The 18767-nt window shown below is 38.7% G+C and overlaps 1 protein-coding gene across 1 annotated transcript in view; it reads left to right on the plus strand.

Annotated features, from left to right (window-relative positions):
- Positions 1-3491: 3491 nt before the first annotated feature.
- LOC100018556 (phospholipid scramblase 1) overlaps positions 3492-18767 on the plus strand; it is a 64680-nt gene continuing 49404 nt past the window's right edge. The window contains exon 1 of the mRNA XM_007502073.2: positions 3492-4804. The gene's annotated coding sequence lies outside the window, so the exon portion shown is untranslated. The remainder of the gene's footprint in view (positions 4805-18767) is intronic.

Below are 18767 nucleotides of genomic sequence, written 5' to 3' on the forward strand. Positions count from 1 at the left end.
GCAGAAACCAAAGACTGAACATCAGGTGGGAGGAATAGCAAGTAATCCAGGTGAGAGAAATTGACAGGTAAGAAAGGGCCAGATTGTAAAGAGTTTTAAGGGCCAGAGAGAAAACATGGTTTGGAAAAAAATCTTTAGAATTAACTTGTTTCTCCAATGAAAAGCATTGTCAACATGGAATCTAGTAGTGAGATCTGATGAACCCCAAGTTTCAGGACTAGCTTGTAAATTGGAAACCACAAAGCTTGTACTTGTTCCCTGTTCCCATGGGAATCTACCCTGAAAGGAATCCCAAGATAGCAGCTTCAGACTGAGTGGGAGACCCTGTAAACCTTAAAATTTCACAGACTTATGAATGTTAAAAATTTTACTCCACATTGAGGAATCCTCCAATTCCCTACTTGAAATAATTCCCTACCAGATAGTGAGAACTCTACTTGAATGTGAAAACTCCTTGCTATGGGAGGATCTCTACCCCATCCCTACTTGGGACTGCTTTAGGGGAGAAAACTCCTTGCTATGGGAGGACCTCTATTCCACCTGTACTTAAGAATGCTTTAGGGCAGAAAACTACTTGCTAAACAATGAAAGTACTTGAAAGCCATACTTATAAAGGAAAGGAGTTCTTTGAGCCATGCCTATTTTTGGAATTGATACAATGGGATGCTAAGTGCCTATAAAGGTGGGGCAACTTGTAAACTACTTAGACCTAAACGGTGAAAACTTACTCAGAGGTTTTCTCTTAATGAAATTAGTCGACACAGCAGTATTTTTTCTGGTTCAGACTTACTGAGGAGATTTGTCGACTTAGCAGGAATTTAGATGGGCAGTCCTTTGGAAAGCGTCTACAGTGATTGGTAGATGTAGGGACTTAGGGGAGGTGACATGGGAGAAAAACCTCTATATAAGAAAAAGCAGAATCTCTTGAGGATATATCCTTTTGGAGAAATCCTTTTGGAGGATCTCTGATGAGGATCGCTTGGGAAGAATCTCTTGAGAGAGGCTCTGGAGAAGGGAAGCTCTTGGAGGACAATCTCTAAGGAGATCTCGCTGGAGCTCCTCTGAGGGGACTCTGTCCCTCTGGAGGCTCTGGAGAGAGGCCCTTTGGAACTCTCTCTGGTGAAGTCAGCTGAGATGGAGCTGGCCTGGTGTCACTAGAATCCTTGCTTAGGCAGACCTTGTGGTGAGTGTTAAAAGACTGACTGACTGAACTCTCCCTCTTAAGACTCAGGACTAGGCCATGTTGGCTTACGGCCCTTCATACTTATTTCCTTTTTTTCTCTCTTTCTCTCTTTTCTTTAATTCCACATTTATATTAAAATCTTTATAAAACCCAGTTGACTTGGGTATTTGAATAATTGGGAATATTTCCCTGGCAACCACCTTATATTTGATTTAAAACCAAGACACTGTAGTGAAACATATTTTCTGCGGTCAAATTTACTCACCCTCTCTTATATCTATCACAATTTATATCTTCCACCATTTTAACTCACTACAGTTTAAGACATCAACCATTTTAAATCTAACAACCCTCAGGGAAATGACAATCCTGGTTGGGTGAGACTAAGCATAGGCTAAGGACTGTCAACATGGAAATATAGAAATCCCCAGTTTACTTAGTTTCAGGGTATAAACCCTAGGTTTTGACCTTGTCACAGGAGAGGTTTCCCCCTGAGGGAAGGGTCCCACTTCACCAGACAATAGGCATCCACTTCAGGTGGGAGGCAGACCCCATCCCAAGTCAAGTAGCTCTTTTGTCTCCAGAAGCCTTTCCCAGTATATCACACCCTCCTTTACTGAGGATCTAACTCCGGACCTTCAGCTTGCAAGACTGAAGCACTACCTACTGAGCCAAAGCTGAAGTGGATGTCTATTTGTCTGGTGAAGTGGGACCCTTCCCTCAGGGGGAAACCTCTCCTGTGACGAGGTCGAAACCTGGGGTTTCTACCTTTAAACTAAGTAAACTGGGGATTTCTATATTTCCATGTTGACAGGACCCTCTTTGTTTTAGGTAGTCTCCCCTATTGTATTAGAACCTTTGCCAAGAAGATCCTGCACCTGAGCAGGAACCATCCATTCAGTATCCCTTACACCCTAGCCTCTACCTTTGAGTCCTTTCCCAAGCTTGATTGTATCTTGTCCCTGTAGTTTGAACACTCCCATTTTCCTTGTAGCTATAGTGATGTCAATCATCTTTCCCTGCCCCTGGATTTCCCAAATGGTATAGAGGTTCCCCAAGTTTTTTTGTTCCTGGGAGTCCATCCTGAGTCGGTGGCACTCCCAGGGGTTAGGGACCAGAGTGGCCAGAGTTCAATCTGGACTCTGTGCAGTCCTGGGGAGCGAGCAGCTCTGTTGTTCTGGCCTATTAGCGCTCAGGTCTTTTAGCACTGAACCCCTTTAGCCCTTGATTAAAGAGTGATTTTGATTATGACAGTGCTCTCCTCCCCACTTAAAAAAAACACAGACTTGATCTGCCCTTCTGATGATGGGGATAATAAAAGTTACCCAACTAAAATGTTTTAATGGTATCTTATCTATCTCTTTATTGTCATTCTCTGACACTTAGGGATTACTACTATCTATCCCTGAATTCATTCAATTCAGTCACAGGATCTAAGATATAGGTAAACTCCATGAACTCCTTAACAATGATCTTGAGTACTAAGTAAAGCACCTGATACAAAGAAGTCTTTTGTCTGATTTCTTTGATTCAAGGTTTTCTAATGAATCCTAACTGACTTCACTCTTCTCATTAAAAATCCCATCATAGATCCTGTTCAAATGTCTCCCTCTTTTATTTAATATCTGTAAAAAACAGAAACAAAACTTTACTTATACAAGAAAAGACTGGAAAAGTCAAAATCCTAAGTATAATTGCTTTAATATAAATCCTGATGTTATATTATATCAATAGTCATCTGATCTCCCAGTTAGAACAGAGATAAATGAATGCTATAACAGAGCATTTAAGTTGAAAAAAGAACAGCTTACAAGGGGATTTATGATGAGTGTCATTATTGGAAAGTTTAAAAAATTACAGTAAGATATTACATCAAGAGGATGTGATATATATGTGTAACTCAAAAAAAGGGAAGTTGGAGACTAATAAATCTATATGCTTTGCATATGTGACAACCTTAGTGTCTTAAGTAAAACTACAATTTTTTTAGGTAGGCAGGGCCCAGAAATGTGTGGTTTTGTGGTCACAGGAGCTAAACAGAGAGCTTATCAGAAAGGGAAATTAAAGCACATGATTATAAACAATTTATTCTTCAGATTATATTAAAATATATTCTTATTTAATGAAGTATATTCTTTCCTTCAAGGTTTTTCTTAAATTATTATTTTGAATGATTAATTGGGTATTAGTGATTGAAGTAAACTTTACCTTCTGTTTTAGTATTGATTCTTTTTTTTATTTTATTTTTTTTTTTTTTAGTATTGATTCTAAGACAGAAGAGTAGCAAGAGCTAGGCAATGGGAGTTGTGATTTGCCTAGGATCACATAGCTAGGAAATGTCTGAGGCTACATTTGAATCCAGGTCTTCCCAAATCCAGGGGCTTTATCTACTATGATATCCAGTTCCCCTAAAGTAGCTTAATTTCTAAGAAAATACTAGATTGGCTTGATTTAGCTGATGGGTCTGGCTAACAGCCAAGAGTAACTCTTACTAAAATCGAAATGAATAAAAAATATTCAATTTCAACTACTCCTAAAGTTTAATTATTTTACCTTCAAGCCTTTGTCCAAGTAAGACTAAATACTGGGGACAAACTGGAAATTCTTGGCTAAACTACTAGGTTTCATGCTTCCTGGAAGGAGTGTTAAGGTATTGGAGTCAAGGAAAAACCTGGTTCAAATCCAACCTCAGGTACTGTGCTATGCGATGCTGGACAAATCAGTTAACTTCTCAGACTCAGTTCCTTCCTCTGTAAAATGAGGGAATTGGCTTCCATGCCTTCTTGGGTCCTTTCCAGATCCTTGCTCCTTCCTATGAGTGCCTATCTTGTGCAGAATCCCTGTTCCAACCTGGATTCCTTCAGTAATACCCAGGAGACTGCCTACCTCTATCATAATTTCCTGGTTTACATGAATTTCTGCAATTCACAGGCAAACTACAAGTTTCTCTCTTCTTTCCTTTAGCATGTGTTTCCCACAGAGTTAGGAAAGCTGTGAGAATATGCAAACACTGCCCAATGTCCATTTGCTTAATGACCATCAAATGATGCCTCTACATTGAGTCACGGGATTATCACAGATTTAGGAAGAAGGGAACTTGAGATCTACATTACTTCAACTCCAGGATTTTATATAGCAAAAAACAGAAGGAAAAAATGAAAAGGAAACGGGATCCAGGTTCCTGAATGCACAGACAGCTCCAAAGAAAGGAACTCTCTAGAGGTTCGATTGTGTTGCAAAGGTGGAGTCTGCTGGTTTGCAGCTTCTGGTTGGCCAGGTATTTTCCTTGGATACCCTTCTGAGAAGGGCTTTTAACCTCCCAGTTCTATAGTCACGCCAGCTGAGTAGAATTAGGTAGGTAATTCATCTTTCATAGTAAGGGTTTGGAGGTGGGACCGAGCAATAAAAACATCCGGGTCTACATACATAGGGAGACTGAAGTGCAAAAGACCATATTCCCGTAGCTAAGGGCCACTCCCTCTTTCTGTCTGTGCGTGAGAAAAAGAGAGAAAGACTAGTCAGAGAGACCGACTTGACCGAGGGGGAAGTAGGTCATGTTAGCAGTGCAGTGACCTCTGAGGACTTGAAAGCGTCTTCATCCAGGGACAAGGGAAGAAAAAGGTGAGGGGCTTACTAGCAGCTCGGACTGATCAGCCACAGGGTTCATTTGGTGGCCGATAATGTGTGTGGAGGTGTGTAGGAGTGGGGTGTCCCTGTAGGACCCTAGAGCGCAGGGGAAGGGGATGTATTTGGGCAGTGCGGGAAAAGAGAAGGGAGGAGAGCAGAGCTGGGGAGGGGAAGCAAGGTTGGCTGGGGGTGAATGGGAAATGATCGGAAGGATATCCGGCAGGAGAGCCAGCGGTGTTTGGAGGCAAAGATGCCAGGCTAGTAGTATATAAAAACGAAGTGCGCTAGGACGGATAACGAGCAGAGGCAGGAAAAAGAAACTGAAACTTTAAAAAAATAAAAGGCGGGGGTGAATGTAAGCGTCCTATGACAGAGGGGTACTTACGAGTTTGAGGTGTTGAGGTAGACAGTTAGTCTGCCCAAAGTTCTGCAATCCCGAATTGAATGCCCGAGTGGGAAAGCAGCACAGAGGCCACCAAATCCAGCCCAAAGAGCAGAAAGAATTAAGTAAGACCTTTCCAGGCAGACCTTTGCATTCACTTTACCTGACAGTTGTGAAGTTTTCTTTTGTTTTTTTGTGTTTTTTATTTTGCTTTTTAAAAAATCATGTTATTTCAGTCGTTTCCGACTCTTCGTGACCCCAGCTGGATTTTTTCTTGGCAGAGAAACTAAAATGGTTTGCCACTTCCTTCTCCAGCTCATTTTACTGATGAGGACATTGAGGCAAACAGGGGTGGTTGTGACTTTCCCAGAGTCACACAACTAGTAAATGTCTGTGGGCAGATCTAAATTTAGGAAGTGGAGTTTTCCTGACTCCAGCCCGCAGGTGAGCTAAAATCTGTGAGTCTTCAACTTCCAGGCAGAAAAAAAATGTATTAAACACTCATTCTATGCCAGGCACCATGTTAAGTACAGGAGAACAAAGATGGCAAACAAGAATCCCTGGCCCAAGGAGCTTATAAACTACCTGGAAGACGCCTTGTAAATAAGATACTTAGGAAGAAAGGCCAGCTTAGAGGGGAAGGCACTAGAATTTGTGGGTAGAGGAGGGGAGTGAGGCTCCTAGAGAATGTGGTATTTCAATTTACTCTAGAAGGAAGCCAGTGGAAGTAGGAGATGGAGTTGAGGAGGGAAAGCAATCCAGAACAGGGGTTCAGCTAACAGCCTGGAGATGGATTTATCTCCACTCTACTGCCTTTTCCCCTTGAGTTTGCTCTTTCTATAATAATTATAGAGACCTGGAGTAGGGAACAAGGAAAAGTCACTTAAACAAATAATCTCACTTTCCTATCGAAGGCAAACTGAAGGGATCTATGTCTTCTAGCTCTTAAAAAAAAACCCTAAAATTACTTACTGAAAATTTCTGTGTGCTGTCACAGAGGTATATGGAATGATATGGGATACTTCTTCCACTGGCATAAAATTATAGAGTTCATATAATCCAATTCTCTGTATGCTTTCTTTAAAAAAAAAAAAACCAATTCCTGGAAATCTTGGCTTATTCATTCTCTAAATCCAAGAATAGTTTGTCCTGTATTTTGGGATTTTGTTTTGTTTCTTTCCCATCTGAGGTAATTTGAGAAAAGTGACAAATTCAATGAAATTTGCTGGATCAGAAGCAACAGGATCTTTGGGTACTTTGTTTTCTTAATACAGAAGTTTCCCCTAAATGTATTTATGAAGATTTCTTGGGATTATTGAGAATGAAAAATGAAAACATTCATAGGGATTAGAAAAGAGGGAGGGGGGAAATGACTTATTTCCTTTAATACTTAATTCACTACTTTTTAAGAAATGACTTGATTTCCATATTTAGTCAGTTTTTTTATCTAGAAAGGAAATTATTTTCTTGCAACATGGACCAACACCCCCTCCCCCAAAGAGCATTTCAAGGCAAATAAACTAAATTAAACTCAGAGCCCAGAGCCGGGATTGTATATCTTTCAGGTGACAATTGCATAAAAGATAATAAAATCATAATTCTGCATCTGGAAGAGACTATATCTTACCCAACCTCATTTATAAAATAAAGGAACTGAGACCTAGTGATTTGACCAAGTGTACAAAATTATATGTCAAAATTGGACTTTGTCATTGTGGAATCTAGAAACCCCCAAACTTGCAGCCTTGTAAGATATGATGAACCCCAAGTTTTAGGACTAACTTGTAAGTGGGAGACCCCAAAGCTTGTACTTGTTCCCTGTTCCCATGAGGATCTACCCTGAAGGGAATCTCAGGCTAGCAGTTTCAGACTGAGTAATGGACCCTAAGGTAAATGACCATCCCAGTTAGGTGGAGCTAAGCAAATGCTAAGTACTCTTTTTGCCTAAGGTAGTCTTCCCCCTTACATCAGAGATGCTTTTCCAAGAAGACCCCCACCTGGGCTGGGACCACCCTTTTAGTATCCATTGTAAGCAGCCCCTTCCCTTACACCCTAGCTTCTAGCTATGAGTCCTTTCCTAAGCTTGATTGTATTCTGTCAGTATAGTTTGGACACTCCCATTTCCTTGTAGCTATAGTGATGTTAATCCTCTTTCTCTGCCCCTGGATCCCCCAAATGGTATAGAGGTACCCCCAAATTCTTTTGTTCTTGAAATTGACTGTCTAGCCTCTGTTGGTTCTCCCAGGGGTCAGTGACCAGAGCACTCAGAGTCTCCAGTCTTGGGACTCTGCTAGGGTGTATAGGGCACAGCTCTGTTAGGAGGCCTTGAGGAAAGCACTGAACCCCATTCCTTAATTAAAGAGTGGTTTTTCTGACTATTTAATAGTTTCGAGTTTTTCTCCCAGTTAACAATTTGAACTCATGTCCCTTAATGGCAGAGATGGCTCTCTTTTCATTGAACAATCCTCTCACCAGAATACCCTATGCTCAGAAAGGCAATCTGGTATGCTGTACAGATCCAGTCAAGAGTTTTATGCTACCAGATTATTTGTCCAAGGACAAACAGCAATTGACCACAGTGAGACTGTTTTTATAGATCTTGAGGTGGTGAGGACAACATTGGTCAACTTAATTGTTTAAATCCTTACCTTCTGTCTTAGTAACAACTCTTATAGGCAAATAGAGTTAAGTGAGTTGCCCAAGGTCCTACTACTAAGAAATATCTGTGAAAAGATTCAACCTGTTCATTTTAGAGATAATAACAATGAAAACCAAAAAGACTGAGTCAACCAAGACTGCATAGGTGCTAAATGTCAGAGATGAAGGAGGATCCTCTGATTCTAGATCCTGAAGGGGACCCTCTGCATTTCATTTTTCCTGTTTTCTGATTCTGAGACATATATTTGATATGTGATCTTGAGCAAGTAATTCTTAGTGAGCCTCAATTTTCTCATCTGAAAGATGGGGATGATAATACTTGTACCTACCTCATATAACTTGTGATAACCAAAGCAAGTGCTCTATACAAGTTGTTAAACCCTCTCGAATTAAGGGCTATACTTCTCAAGGGTAAAAATGGTTTCCTTTTTGTCTTTGCATCTTGGGAATATTGTAGGCATTTAATAATGCCTTGGTGATCGATTTTTTATTTCTCAAAGCTAGAGGTAAAGCTAGATAGGTAGCTGAGTATTGGGCTTGAAGTCCAGAAGGCCCAACTTTAAATCTGGCCTCTAAATCTTTATTGCATGATTATGGATACATCATTTATTTTCCACTTACCTCTGCTAATTCCTTAGGACAACTCTAGAAAGGCAATATCTTTTACCATGAAAGTAATGACCATATCAGAAATTTTTCCACATGTGAAGAAAGTTCAGAGCCTTCATCTTCCTCTGTTAGCATTCAGCAATGAAACCTTCTGTGATTAAGGTCCAGAAGGTGTTTCAACAACTAATATAACATACTGAAATAGAAAATATAATCTGTGTGACGCTTGTTGTTGCAGTGACTGATGTACTAGAGAGCAGCTGCTGGTATGGGGACACACCTGAGACTACCTAGTTACAATGGGGATAAATGAGAAATGCTGCTAGAGTTGCTACAGAGATAGAGAGAGATGGAGCCACAGGGGATACTGCTAAAGGGGAATCCTCTGCGGTTCACCTACTGATCTCTACTGATGACTAGTGGATCAATATTTCTCCAAAACTCCTCCTACCCTCTCTCCCTCCCTCCTTCACCCTCTCCTCCCTGTCTCCCTCACCTCCCAGTTCTTGAAGCCTTTGGCTTCTTCCCTCCCCCCTGAATGAACTATAAAGATACTCTTTTCTTTTCCTTTTCAAGTCAGGGGGTTTATTGGGAAATAGGATGGGGAAACTGAGGTAAGAGGGATGAGGGTGTCTCTAATCTAAAATGAAGATTATGAGGGCTTGGGAAGTCACAACTGTGACAGAAGGACAGTCAGAGATGGAGGACAACAGTTAAAATCTTTCTTCTTCACAAAGCCACCAATTTCAGAAGCCCCTCTCAAGGGTCCTTCAGCTTGGGACAGAAACTAAATAATATCAGTTCAGCTTCTTCCCCCTGGCCAGCTTCAACTCCCAGAGCCAGAGTCAGAATCAAAGTCCAAGATCCTGCTTCTTCTCTTCTGGCCAGATCCCCAACTGCCAACTCCTGGGAACATTCCATTTGGAACCTTCTTCTTGATTGATAGACAGGTCCCCAGCCTTGGTTCTTGCATCTTGGCTTGTTCTGCAAAACCTCTCTCTCTCTTCATGTCTCTACCACAATCCCCCCGTTTATTAGACAAAAAAAATGCAACTTGCATTTTTTAATGATACTTACCTTAATAATAATTTCATCTATCTATTTATTAACTGTTTGTTATCTGAAATATACTCTTATACCCCCAAAATAATAAAATCCTAAACTCATTTTAGCCGTTCTATCTATCTAAATGCTAAGCTAAGAATGGGTTATAGGAAAATGGTTTAGGTAGGGGAATTACATGAACATAGTTTTCCATTAAAAAAATCTTGGCTTGTCCTGCAAAACCTCTCTCTCTTCATGTCTCTACCACAATACAAAGAACAGAAAATGAACTTCAAAACACCTTCAGTTTAGAGATTTCTCAGGGATTTTTCTTCCCTGTGAAAGGTGACAGTATTACATAAAAACTATAACTACACAGTTTGCCTTTTGTCAGTCATGCTCAGGGTCATTCATCAGGGATTAGTATTGATACCTGCTAGACTAAGGGCTCAGTTTCTTCTTCTATAAAATGGGGATAATAATAGCACCTAGCTTGTAGAGGAGTTGTGAAGACTAAATGATATTTGTAAATTGTTTAGCATAGTACCTGGCTGATAATAGGTGCTTACTACATCTTGTTTGTTTTGGTAATGATATAAAATATGAGATGAGGAAGAGGGTTAAGTCTAGGAAGGCAGACACTGGGGAAGGAAGGGAGTGGTGCCTTTGCATAAATAGGGAAGTTCAGAAAAGGGTTGAGTTTTGAGGAATAGAAGGGTTCTATTTTTTCTATTTTTGTCTATTGAATTTATATATATATATATATATATATATATACATACATATATAAATACACATATATCTACAGGGCATCCAATTAGATATATCTACTTGGACTGAATCTAAAGGTTTGAGAATCATCAGTAGAGAAATAATTGAACAGAGGAAACTTATGAGGTAACAGAGAAAAGAAGATGGTCCAGAACTGTGTCTTGGAGTTTACAAAAATGTTAGGGGGACAAAAGATGAATGATGTCCCAGCAAAGGAGACTGAGGATGATCAGAAACTGAAGAGAGAGCAGTCTGCAATGTCAAAGATGCAGGGAATTCAAGTAGTAGGATGACTGAGGAAAAGGGCAGCTGATTTGTGTAATGGAAATCATTGCTAAGACTGGAGAAAGCAATTACAATTGATTGTTAAAGTCAGGATCTGGATAGCAAGAGGTTGAGAAGTAAGCAAATGTCCACAATGAGGATATCCATCTTTTTTTCTAAAAGTATAGCTATGGGAGAAAGGCAGAGGAAGATAGCTTGAGGGAATCATATGGTGAAATTACACCTTAGCTTTTAAATACTCATGATGTTCCTGTTTGATTAATGTCACAAATAAAAGAAAAATTATGAAGACTAGTTGCCCCTTTGTAATACTGTTTGGTAGTCATTATCCTTCATACTCAAAGAGGAACAGAATGACTCATGATGTCATCAGGACCTTGGAGTCAATGGACAGTATGTCCAACTGTGGCTGATCACAATAAGTCAGAAGAATTTTCCACAGATCAGCCACAAATATCTTGGATGGGATGAAGATGTCTTTAGAAATCTCCTCTTTCTTTTGAGCTAATACAGTAATTCTTTGCTCATAGAGCATATTGCCTTGTGGGTATACCATTCTGGACAGTCAGTCCTATGCAAATATCTCCTGCGTGTCATAATGGATACTGTAAACCTTAAAATTTCTTAGACTTATGAATGTTGGAAATTTCACCATTGGGAAATTTAATACTAGAAAAAATTTCCTACTGATAGTAAGAACTCTATTGGAATGTGAAACCCCTTGGCATGGGAGGATCCTTCTCCTCCCTACATAAGACTACTTTAGGTCAGAAACCTTTTGCTAAACAATGGAAAGGACTTTGACCTATGCTTAAGCATAGAACAGGAAGTTCTTTGAGTCATAATTTATTTTAGAATTGATACAATAGAGATACTTGGAATGACAGAACCAGGTCTTGGAAAATACAATTTCCACCCTACTTAGAGTAACAGGATTTAGGAAGGACTGCAGCAAAGGATCAAGATTTAATTATTTGAGAATATGACCTTCAACAGACATGTGCAAAGCCACAGACCTCTGGGCGGGCCTGGGTTAAACTAGAGCCACCATTGGCACAGGGGAGAGACATCGACAGTGATTGGTAGATGTGAGAACTGAGGGGAGGGAACTTAGATGGTTTCCTTAAAGATAGCGGGGTCTGAGGAGTGAGAGAGGAGGTTTTGCTCTGAGTGAGGTGGCTCTGTGGGAGGACCAGGAGAGAAGGCTGGCTCTGAAGGAGGAGAATTCTCTGGAAACATTTTGAAAGGAGGCTCTCTTGAAGGTGGAGCCTGCGGTTGGCATGAGAAGCCTTACCTAGAGAGATCTTGGGTGAGTGATAAAACCAACTGACTGATTTATTCATTCTTATTCCTTTCTTACTTTCTCTCTTTTTCTATTGATTAATCAGTGTATTATAAATTAAATTTTGCTATAAAACCCAGTTGGCTTGGGTATATTCATAAATTGGGAATATATTCCCTGGCGACCATCTTATATTTATATAAACCCAAGACACAGTAGAAAACATATTTCAGCGGTCATAATTGATATACATATTTCCCTTGCTCCCAAACATTTTAATTATCACAATACTTAAAATTCTTTAGAAAATTCAGTTCTTTCTTCATGGGTATATGTTTTAGTTTTTTATGTTGATACAATTTTTACTAATAATTTTCTTCTCTGTAAGACTAAATAGTTTATAAAAGCTATTTCTTTACTTTATTGCTAGGAGAATGATATATGTGAAATATACCATATCTAATGAAGGAGATATGGCAGCTAAGAGATTTAATTGCTAGGGTACAGGCTTAAAGTTAGGAAAATCATCTCCCTCAGTTCAAAGCCACCCTCAGACACTAGCATTGTGACCCTGGACAATCCACTTAACATTTTGCCTCAGTTTTCTCATCTATAAAATGAACTGGAGAAGAAATGGTAAACCACTCCAGTATCTTTGCTTAGAAAATTCCAAATGGGATCATGAAGAGTCAGACACAACTGAAGAAACTGAACAAAAACAACAGATGGAGACAAAATCAAAAACACTTTAATAGCAAGGAGGGACCTTTGCTCTCTTCTATTCATCTACCGCACTTTTCTATGAAGATATGTCCTTAGGAAGAGGTTAGACAACTTATGTTTCATCTTCAGGTTTGGGGAAAATTAGAACAATGTTAAAGTCTTCTCTAGCCACCTCATCTGGCATTAATGTTTGATTTTCATAGTTTTAATCTTCTAATAAGTGTATTCTTTTCTTTTCTCTTAACATATCTAAACATTTGCCAAGAATTATCCATCAGTTGATAAACATTAAGCACATTAATGTGTCAGGCATTCTGTTAAATTCTAGAGGTACAGAGAAAGAGAAAAGATAGTCCCTGTTCTTGGATATCTCAGTCTAATGCTAGGAGGCAATATATAAACAATTATGTACAAGCAGGATATATACATGATGAATTGGACATCTAGGGGAAAAGAACTTTTATTAAGAGGGTTAGGAAAATTTTCTCATAGAAAGTAGGATTTTAAATGGGTCATGAAGGATGTCAGGGAATCCAGGAAACAGGTATGAGAAGGGAGAACATTCTTGGTATGAGGAACAGACAGTAATAATTTCTGGAGTCTATCATGGAAGAACAACAAAGAGTGTATCATGGAAGAACAACAAAGAAACTAGTATTATTGAAGCACAAAGTAGGTTTAAGGTGTAAAAAGACTTCAAGGTAGAAAAGGTCTAGGAAATATTTTCTGTCAAATAGACAGTTTTACTTTGGTCCTGGATGTGACAGGGTTTAGAGTTTATTAAATAAGGGGGTAAATGTGGTCAGATCATTATTTTAGAAAGATCAGTTTGACAGGTGAGAATAGACTGGGGGGGAGAGACTTCAGGCACAGAGACCAACCAACAATTTACTTTTAAATTACACATATAGATAATATACTTTAATAATGACAATAAGTGTACTATGTAATTAAAATGCTACATATAATATTTAGAAATTGGTTTTATTAAATAATATTAGTAAAAAATTGTTGTGGTTGCTGTTTATAAAACTAACTCTTAAGTCATGAGGATGATAGTAGCTTTTAACAATTTAATTAACTATAAATATAGTATAAGAAAGAAATAAGGAAGGAAGAAAGTAGAAAATTTATTTCCTAGCCTTCCTCTAAAGTCTGGTCCATAGAATTTCAATTCACTCCCAGACAAGGTTTCGATCACCACATGGAAGTTCAGTAGTCTCTTTGGAACAAGAGTTTTACCATTGTATGAGGGTGTCTTCCCCCCAAGCCACCAATGCCAAATGGAGTAGAACAGTGGTTCTCAACCTTTCTAATGCCGTGACCCTGCAATACAGTTCCTCATGTTGCAGTGACCCCAAACCAAATAATTATTTTGGTGGCTACTTCAAAACTGTAATTTTGCTACAGTTATGATTTGGAATGTAAATATCTGATATGCCTTATGTATTCTCATTGCTACAAATCAAACTTAATTTAAACATAGTGATTAATCACAAAAACAATATTTAATTATATGTTGAGAAATATTAATCCAGCAGGAGGAAGCCTGAGCACTGGGGCGGGAGGTAAGTCCTGCCTGGGGAGGGGATCCGCAGATTCTGCCTTCTTCTTCCTGTCATCTCCCTCCAGCTCGAGCTGAGGCTTCACTTTGCTGGGGTTACTCGGCTTCGTTATCCGCTCCAAGAGTTATCCACTCGAGGACTCTTTCTTAACCCCTGCAGAGCCAGTGCCTGGGTGCTCTCTCTGGGTCTCTGTTTGAGTCTGGTCTCCAGGCAACAGGGTAAATCCATCACCCCTCATAGGAGGAGGGCTTCTGATAGGTAGCTAATATTAGTACAATTTGCGGGCAGCAGGGTCCCCGTTCTTTCTGAGATCTTGCTGTAAAGTAGCTTGCAGCTAAAGCCATCGGAAATATGTATTTTCTTTTTTCTTTTTTTCTTTTTTTTAAATTTTGAACATTATTTTATTTGGTCATTTCCAAACATTATTCACTGGAAACAAAGATCATTTTCTTTTCCTCCCCTCCCCCCATCCCACCACCTTTCCGTCTCCCATAGCCGATGCACAATTCCACTGGTTATCACATGTGTTCTTGACTCAAACCCATTTCCGTGTTGTTGGTATTTGCATTAGAGTGTTCATTTAGAGTCTCTCCTCAGTCATATTCCCTCAACCCCTGTAGTCAAGCAGTTGCTTTTCATCGGTGTTTTTACTCCCACAGTTTATCCTCTGCTTGTGGATAGTATTTTTTAGATCCCTGCAGATTGTTCAGGGATATTGCATTGACACTAATGGAGACGTCCATCACCTTCGATTGTACCACAGTGTATCAGTCTCTATGTACAATGTTTTCCTGGTTCTGCTCCTTTCGCTCTGCATCACTTCCTGGAGGTTGTTCCAGTCTCCATGGAATTCCTCTACTTTATTATTCCTTTTAGCACAATAGTATTCCATCACCAACATATACCACAATTTGTTCAGCCATTCCCCAATTGATGGGCATCCCCTCGTTTTCCAATTTTTGGCCACCACAAAGAGCGCAGCTATGAATATTCTTGTACAAGTCTTTTTCCTTATCATATCTTTGGGGTACAAACCCAGCAGTGCTATAGCTGGATCAAAGGGCAGACAGTCTTTTATCACCCTTTGGGCATAGTTCCAAATTGCCCAGAATGGCTGGATCAATTCACAAGTCACCAGCAATGAATTAGTGTCCCCACTTTGCCACATCCCCTCCAGCATTCATTACTTTCCATAGCTGTCATGTTAGCCAATCTGCTAGGTGTGAGGTGATACCTCAGAGTTGTTTTGATTTGCATCTCTCTGATTATAAGAGATGTAGACCACTTTTTCATGTGCTTATTAATAGTTTTGATTTCTTTGGCTGAGAACTACCTGTTCATGTCCCTTGCCCATTTGTCAATTGGAGAATGGCTTGATTTTTTGTACAATTGATTTAGTTCTTTGTAAATGTGAGTAATTAAACCTTTGTCAGAGGTTTTTATGAAGATTGTTTCCCAATTTGTTGCTACCCTTCTGATTTTGGTTACATTGGTTTTGTTTGTACAAAAACTTTATAATTTGATGTATTCCAGATTATTTATTTTGCATTTTGTAACTCTTTCTAATTCTTGCTTGGTTTTGAAGTCTTTCCCTTCCCAAAGGTCTGACTTTATACTATTCTGTGTTCGCCTAATTTTCTTATAGTTTCCTTCTTTATGTTCAAGTCATTCACCCATTTTGAATTTATCTTGGTGTAGGGTGTGAGGTGTTGATCTAAACCTAATCTTTCCCACACTGTACTCCAATTTTCCCAGCAGTTTTTATGAAATAGTGGATTTTTGTCCCAAAAGCTGGGATCTTTGGGTTTGTCATATACTGTCTTGCTGAGGTTGCTTGCCCCCAGTCTATTCCACTGATCCTCCTTTCTTTCTCTTAGCCAGTACCAAATTGTTTTGATGACCGCTGCTTTATAATATAGTCTGAGATCTGGGACTGCAAGTCCCCCTTTGTATTTTTTTCATTATTTCCCTGGATATCCTTGATCTTTTGTTCTTCCAAATGAACTTTTGTTATGGTTTTTTCTAAATCAGTAAAAAAATTTTTTTGGAAGTTCCATGGGAATGGCACTAAATAGATAGATGAGTTTGGGTAGGATGGTCATTTTTATTCTATTGGCTTGTCCTACCCATGAGCAGTTAATGTTCTTCCAATTGTTCAAGTCTAGTTTTAGTTGTGTGGAAAGTGTTTTGTAGTTGTGTTCATATAGATCCTGTGTTTGTCTCGGGAGATAGATTCCTAAATATTTTATTTTGTCTAAGGTAATTTTGAATGGGATTTCTCTTTCTAATTCTTGCTGCTAAACTGTGTTGGAATTATATAGAAATGCTGATGACTTATGTGGGTTTATTTTGAATCCTGCAACTTTGCTAAAGTTGTTGATTATTTCGATTAGCTTTTTGGTTGAATCTCTAGGATTCTTTAAGTAGACCATCATGTCATCTGCAAAGAGCGATAATTTGGTCTCCTCCTTGCCTATTTTAATGCCTTCAATTTCTTTTTCTTCTCTAATTGCTACTGCTAGTGTTTCTAATACAATGTCAAATAATAGAGGTGATAATGGGCATCCTTGTTTCACTCCTGCTCTTAATGGGAATGAATTTAGTTTATACTCATTGCAGATGATGTTAGTTGATTGATAGATATATACTGTTTATTATTTTTAGGAATGACCCTTCTATTCCTATGCTTTCTAGTGTTTTTAGTAGGAATGGGTGTTGTATTTTATCAAAGGCTTTTTCTGCATCTATTGAGATAATCATGTGGTTCTTGTTGGTTTGCTTGTTGATGTGGTCAATCATGTGGATAGTTTTCCTAATATTGAACCAGCCCTGCATCCCTGGTATGAATCCTATTTGATCATGGTGGATGACCCTTCTGATCACTTGCTGGAGTCTTTTTGCTAGTATCCTATTTAAGATTTTTGCATCTATATTCATTAGGGAGATTGGTCTATAATTTTCTTTCTCTGTTTTTGGCCTGCCTGGTTTTGGAATTAGTACCATGTTTGTGTTATAAAAGGAGTTTGGTAGAACTCCCTCTTTGCTTATTATGTCAAATAGTTTGTATAGTATTGGAGTTAGCTGTTCTTTGAATGTTTGATAGAATTCACTGGTGAATCCATCAGGCCCCAGGGATTTTTTCTTAGGAAGTTCTTTGATGGCCTGTTGGATTTCTTTTTCTGATATGGGATTATTTAAGAAATCTATTTCTTCTTCTGTTAGTCTAGGCAATTTGTATTTTTGTAAATATTTATCCATATCACCTAGGTTGGTATATTTATTGCCATATAGTTGGGCAAAATAGTTTTTAATGATTGCCTTAATTTCCTCTTCATTGGAGGTGAGATCCCCTTTTCATCCTTGATGCTGTTAATTTGCCTTTCTTCTTTCCTTTTTTTTAATTAGATTAACCAGTACTTTGTCTATTTTGTCTGTTTTTTCAAAGTACCAGCTTCTACTCTTATTTATTAGGTCAATAGTTCTGTCACTTTCAATTTTATTAATTTCTCCCTTAATTTTTAGGATCTCTAGTTTGGTTTTCTTCTGGGGATTTTTAATTTGTTCGTTCTCAAGTTTTTTAATTTGCATTTCCAGTTCCTTGATCTCTGTCCTCCCTAATTTGTTAATATATGCACTCAGGGATATGAATTTTCCTCTAAGTACTGCCTTGGCTGCATCCCATAAGGTTTGAAAGGATGTCTCGCTGTTGTCATTTTCTTCAACAAAATTATTAATTGTTTCTATGATTTCTTCTCTATCCGATTTTGGAGTATCATATTATTTAATTTCCAATTAATTTTTGATTTGGCTCTCCATGTACCCTTACCAATCAATATTTTTATTGCCTTGTGATCTGAAAAGGCTGCATTTATTATTTCTGCTTTTCTGCATTTGAGTGCCATGTTTCTGTGACCTAGTGTATGATCTATTTTTGTGAATGTGCCATGTGGTGCTGAAAAGAAGGTGTATTCCTTTTTGTCCTTATTTATTTTTCTCCATATGTCTATTAACTCTCATTTTTCTAAAATTTGATTCACCTCTTTTATCTCTTTCTTGTTTATTTTTTGGTTTGATTTATCTACATTTGATAGTGGTTGGTTCAAGTCTCCCACTAATATGGTTTTACTGTCTATATCCTCCCTCAATTCTCCAAGTTTCTCTATTAAAAATTTGGATGCTATACCTTTTGGTGCATACATGTTGATTAGTGATATTTCCTCATTGTCTATACTCCCTTTTAACAGAATATATTTACCTTCCCTATCCCTTTTGATCAGGTCTATTTTTGCTTTGGCTTTGTCAGATATCATGATTGCAACTCCTGCCTTCTTTCTATCAGTTGAGGCCCAAAAGGTCGTACTCCAACCTCTAATTCTAACCTTGTGAGTATCAACCCGCCTCATATGTGTTTCTTGAAGACAACAAATGGTAGGGTTTGGTGTTCTAATCCAATCTGCTATTTGTCTACGTTTTATGGGTGAGTTCATCCCATTCATGTTCAAAGTTATGATTGTCATTTGTGGATTCGCTGGCATTTTGATATCTTCCCCTACTTCTGACCTTTCTTCTTTAGCTATCTCCTTTTGAACCAGTGATTTGCTTTAGGTCAGTCCCCCTAGTCCCCTCCCTTGAGATGCT

The sequence above is a fragment of the Monodelphis domestica genome, chromosome 8 (assembly GCF_027887165.1).
Source record: "Monodelphis domestica isolate mMonDom1 chromosome 8, mMonDom1.pri, whole genome shotgun sequence".
In the NCBI taxonomy this organism is placed as follows: Eukaryota; Metazoa; Chordata; class Mammalia; order Didelphimorphia; family Didelphidae; genus Monodelphis; species Monodelphis domestica.